Source organism: Spinacia oleracea, chromosome 3 (assembly GCF_020520425.1).
Source record: "Spinacia oleracea cultivar Varoflay chromosome 3, BTI_SOV_V1, whole genome shotgun sequence".
NCBI classification, from domain to species: domain Eukaryota; kingdom Viridiplantae; phylum Streptophyta; class Magnoliopsida; order Caryophyllales; family Amaranthaceae; genus Spinacia; species Spinacia oleracea.
Genome location: NC_079489.1, coordinates 125,932,068 through 125,938,027, shown reverse-complemented (window position 1 = coordinate 125,938,027; position 5,960 = coordinate 125,932,068).

The window sequence follows — 5,960 nt, the reverse complement described above, 5'->3', positions numbered from 1 at the left end:
AGTTCGTAACGGGCCCAGACGCATCCCGTCACAAGGTTAATACGCACTAAAAGACTCAATTAAATCTCAAATACTCCGGATTCTAGGAATCCGAATTTGACTAAGAAAAACAGCCCAGATCCTATTTTCAACGCCTGGCTCTGGGCGCCGAAATCTTCGGCGCCCAGGCCTGGGCGCTGAAAATACCTGGTACGTGTTTTTTCCTAATTCCTCGTGGATTAGAGTTCTGCAATTCTATCTTTCCACGAAATCTTTTCTATAAATAGGGCCTTAAGTTCGACGTGAAAAGAACAACACAACACACAATTATTATTCTGAGTATTGACTCTGAACCCCTAAGCCTAAGCCTCACGCTGCAAAACTGATCACGCGTTCTGTCGCAATCGATCCATAAATCGAACAGAACGTATCCCGTCCCATAATTTGAGATTCATTAAATAAAAGGAGAAATAGCAAAGTCAAAGTGGTTAGTTTTCTGAGAACCGTGACGCACCTCTCAAGGGTGCATCGTAATGTGTCCCTTTTCCATGGTTTAATTGCTTTCCTCGCCCTTTTATGAACTATTAAACTAACTAAATCTGATTGTTTGATCACGCTTAATAAATATGATATTTTTGGGAAATTGGATTATCATGCTAGGTCCCTTAAAACAACCTAAATCAGATAATCGCGCTCGATCTAGTACTATATGTTGCATATTGTTAAAATCGACACAGATTAGTTTAATACTTAACGCATGTCCCTTCAATTATTTATGCTGAGCTAGTAAGGATATCCTGCCTCTGGAGTTATCGAAGAGCGAGTACTCCTCTCGGTAGTTACAGTCCCCCGAACCCTCAATCTCTACCCTGCGGGTGTACGTTGAGCGATCCTTACCACCAGGGATCACAAGGGAACCTACGGCCGTCGTGGTCAAACATAATTGCACTCCCTTTATGTCACGATAACCGGGTTTTGTCAGTTTTTCTCATTGTCGTTAAAAACTGAATGGCGACTCCTATATTACTAGTCAATTGGGTGTAAACTCACAGGAAATCCAATTACACTTGATTTGACAAAAAGAAGCGCCACACCCACAAGGGACGAGGTCACGCATTAGCCTCGTGCTTTTTCAACCCCCTCACACATATTTTCCCTTTTGATTATGTGTCCTTGCCTTGTTCCTATTCAATGATGTAATTGTTGATAATATGAGATTGTAGTTCCTTGTTCATTGCTGCCTTGTTCTTTATTTTGTTTGATCTATGATGAGTCATCATTTGCTGAGACTCAAACTCATTCTTCCATTAACCCTCATGCGCCATTAGCATCAATGATGCTTTTCAGGAGCTAAGTGATAGTGGATAGAGTTTGTGTTAGTGATGCTTGGGGACATTCTGAGATCATAGTGTAGTGATTTTAGTAATGTGGTGTTAGTGATATTCTATGATGTATTTGTTGATAACCTGAGATTTTTGTTTCTAAACATGTCCTTCATCTCCTTTTGCCAAAGGGAATAAAGATCATTTCACATGAGCCGAAGTGATCATGTATCCCCTTTGGTAAAAGGATGATGAGGTTGTTAATAATTTAGAAACAAATTGGTCAATGATGTAAATCAACTTAACTGAGATTGAAACCTTGCATTCCCATTTTCATATTCTTTGCCTTGTTCATTGCTGCCCTGTTCATGATTTTCCTTGTTCTTGATGCCTTATTCTTGTTGCCTTGTTCTTGCTTCCTTGTTCTTAATGCCTTGTTCTTGCTGCCTTGTTCTTGCTGCCTTGTTCATTGTTGCCTTGTTCTTGTTGCCTTGTTCTTGCTGCCTTGTTCTTGCTGCCTTGTTCATTGCTTCCTTGTTCTTGTTGCCTTGTTCTTGATGCCTTGTTCTTGCTGCCTTGTTCATTGTTGCCTTGTTCTTGCTGCCTTGTTCTTTATGCCTTGTTCTTGCTGCCTTGTTCATGATACCTTGTTCAATGATGAAATGGTTGTGTAACTCGAATATTACTTTTGTTGGAGCATCGGCTTCTAAGTAAGAATTTCCATCTGAAAATAATGTGATATGCATTCATTCCATTTAGAAGTCGATGTGTTTAGAGATGTGATTTTGTATGTCCTGAGTTTCCTGAACTCTTAGTATTCTCTATCAAATGGAGTGAGTTTCCTTTCCCATTTTTGTTTGTGTTAGTCATTTACTCCATTTGGTAGCATGATATTAAAGTCATAGGATTCAATGATGAAAAATAACTAAAAACTAAGAACAACAACAATGATGTAATTATGTTGCCTTGATGGTTGAAGGAATGGATGTTTACTTATGGTCCTTGTTGATTCATTCCATGCATTACTGACTAATTATGTCCCCTTGTTCTTTCATGTCCCCTTGTTCCATGCCTTGCCTTATAAATTAATTATGTTGTAATTAACTACCTTGCCTTTGCTACCTTGTTCATGCCTTGCCTTAAAAATTAATTCATGTCCCCTTGTTCATGCCTTGGCAATGTATGCATGTAATTATGTTCCCTTCATGATTTAAGGAATGGCTGATTCATTCATTTGATGTTTTGTGTTTCAGTTACACTTAGATAAAAACATGAATGTGATTATGATGAACAAAAACTAAACTATGATTAACAACAATAAATTCATTCATTCTTCCAAAAGATATGTTGCTTCCAAAATATTTTTCTTACATGTGATGCTTTCATTCAAGCTTACAAAAGTGACATAATATAATTGTTTTTGTAACTTTCAAAACATGTCCCCAAAACACAAAAAGTAATCTATTTGTTTGCTCTTTGCTTCACTGATTTGCTTTCCATTCTTCAACAAGTTGTGTGCACTTATTCACAGCCCACCTTGGTGCCTTCACTTGTTCTGGCAGATTGCCCTCATCTTCTAAAATCTTTTTCTTGTTGTGTGGGAGTTGGTAGTTGTTGTCCCCCTTGTGTTTCAGAATTTCATTATCAACATATTGAAGTGACATCCACACATTAGATAGAGTCTTTGCATGCAATTCATTAAATGAGTCAATCACTGCACCACTTAAATTTTCCACTGTTTTGGGCATCTTTTTGTGCATAAGTGATTGTATTGACCTAAAAAATCCCCAAGTCCAAGATATTGCAATCTGGACTGTTTGCTGGCGGTTGAGTCAATATCAATGTAAACCCATCTTGCTTGTAGTGTTGCAGCCATTCTTGATCAGATTGCAAAATGTGTGCCTTTGCATTGTCTTGAATGATGTATATCACCTTTTCCCCCTCATGTGGTGGCCATTTCTCTTTAATTGCTGGGATTAAGTAGTTGATTAGCATGATCCTAGTTGCAATCTGATTATCTGACTTGATTGGTTTTGTCTCAATTGTCCCCTTCACTCTGTTTTTGGATGTTCTCTTTGCTGCCACTGCATTTGTGATTGGAAATATACCTAGTTTGCCATCAAACTCACACTGCCCATCTTCTCCCCACCTTGGCCTTGCTACTGCTAGGGGTGTACACAGGTCCAAAATCGGACCAGACCGGAATGTAACCGTTGGACCGATGGACCGAAATTTTCAAAATTCACGGACCGAGGACCGGACCTGAAAGAATCCGGCCCGGACCAGACCCGGACTGGAAAATTCAGGTCCGGTCGGGTTTTGGACCGGCTTGGACCATTATTTTTTTTATTTTTTTTTGCGATTTACAATCTTAAACTCAATTTGTTTTTACAATTTTATCTTTTTACAACCTATACATCACTGAAGGAAATAATGCCCTTGGTCCAAGTATGCATTCTATGTTAAGTCTAATAAATGCGGTTCAGTATTAATTAACAAGTTAATAATTCAGTGAGATCAAGTGAGCTGAATGCCTAGCTAGAGGCCGCTTCAGTTCAAGTGGAATTAATGATATTAATCCACAGCTTACTCTTGACTGAACCCGTAGGGTCACACAAATAGTACGTAAACGGATCAAGTATTTAATGGCATTAAATACTCCAACTATGGATATTCGGAATCGACGGATCTTGGTTTCAGTGGGAGCTGAGATCGTCACAGGCAAGAAATGAATACTCCGAAAACGATGATATTGCCGGAAACGGAAATATGGATCGTATCGGAAATATAAATATTATCCAAGTCGTAGATGTTGCCGAAAACGGAAACATGGTACGTATCGGGAAATATTATCGGAAATGGAAATATTGCCGGAATAGGAAATATTGCCGGAAACGGAAATATTGTCAGAATCGGAAATATTATCGGAATCGGAAAATAATTCCGGAAACGGAAATATTAAATATTTGTTCGAAACGGAAATTAATTCCGGAATCGAAAATATTAAATATTGTTCGTATCGGAAATAAATTCCAGAATCGGGAATTTAATCGGAAGCGTATCGTACGAATAAGCATCGGACGAGGCCTGCCGGACGAGGGCCCAGCACGAAGCCAGGCCATCGCCCAGCAAGCCAAGCGCGCCACACGAACAGCCAAGGCCATGCCAGGCCCAGCGCAAGGCCAGGCCCAGCAGGCCGTGGCAGCGCGCGCAGCTGCGAGCAGTGGGCTGCGAGCATTGCTGCAGCTCGCATGGGCTTGTAGCTCGCGTGGGCCGTGCGGCCGTGTGGGCTGTGCGCGGGCATGGCCTGCACGCTTGCGGGTCATGCTCGCGTAAGTGTTTGTGTTCGCATACGAAACCTAAAACGTGCAGAATTCGTTTAATGATTAAATTCCTAATTCTATTTGATAAATTAATTAAATAAGAGTTTTATTATAATTCTAATTTAATTAATTCGTATCCTAATAGGATTCCAATTCTCTTTCCATACCCCTATAAATATGTGGCCTGGGTTCACAATTTATAACGAGTTATTCAAGTATTCAAAGTGAGTTTTTGAGAGAAAAATTCAGTCACACATCTTGCTCAAAAGTGCCGAAAATTTATAGTACCTTAGGGGCGATTCTAGTTGGTCAATCTTAAGGCGGATCCGGACGTGCTGTGGACTATCTACGGAGGGACGACACTTGGAGTCCTAAAGACTTGTTCTTGTTCGATTCGGGCGCAGCTAGGGAAGGCACGCAACAAAGAGTATGCATCTAAACTATGCTAAATGATTATGTGTAAATAATATGTATTCCTGGCTTAATGGTTGTTTCCGCATGATTTATGAATTGTCATATGTATCATAACCTAACAGTGGTATCACGAGCCTCTTATTATTTTCATAATCTAAATTGCATGAACATGGTTAAATATTACAAATTTGCAAGAATTAAAAGGGGTGATTAATTTTCGTAATTGTTAATTAATTGCAAATTGCGTTTATTTAATTATACGTACGCAGTTTTTCGGCAGTTTCTTCGTTACTCATTCAAATCGAGTGATTTTTGTGTCAATTCCGCATGTAAAAGGCATTCTAAAATTTTGACAAAAACAGTATTTTTCTGCCGAACCCAGAATTCTCAAATTCGAAGCCTAACTATGACTTTTCGGAGGTTTTAGTTTTTCGAATGCAAAATTTCGTAAATTTAAGATGTTAAATTAAATATTTGCGATTCTTGTTGATAAATCTTGAATTTTTGATTGACCTACTGTATATGTTTAACAAGTTTGAATGCCTAGCCTTGTTAATTATGCAATCTAATTTGTAATTATGATTAATTTGTTGAAAATTAGAATAATTTAGAATTAATTTGATTTTCATAATTAATTATAATTTAATTAAGATACCTATGATTAAAAAACCACCATAAAATTGTAAATTTATGATAAATTTTAAATTTTTATGACCTAGGCTTGAATCCCTGTTAATCGGAAATCAATTGAATAATAAATTTTCGATTTTTCGCCCTAAAATTATGAAATTAATATTATTTATTAATTTGTCATTAAATTTAAGTATAAATTTTTTAAATTTTATGCGATTCGTTCATATAACTTGCACGCACAAAGCAATGGACGCTACGTGTTACCCCTAAGGGGTGTTGTATAGTGCGG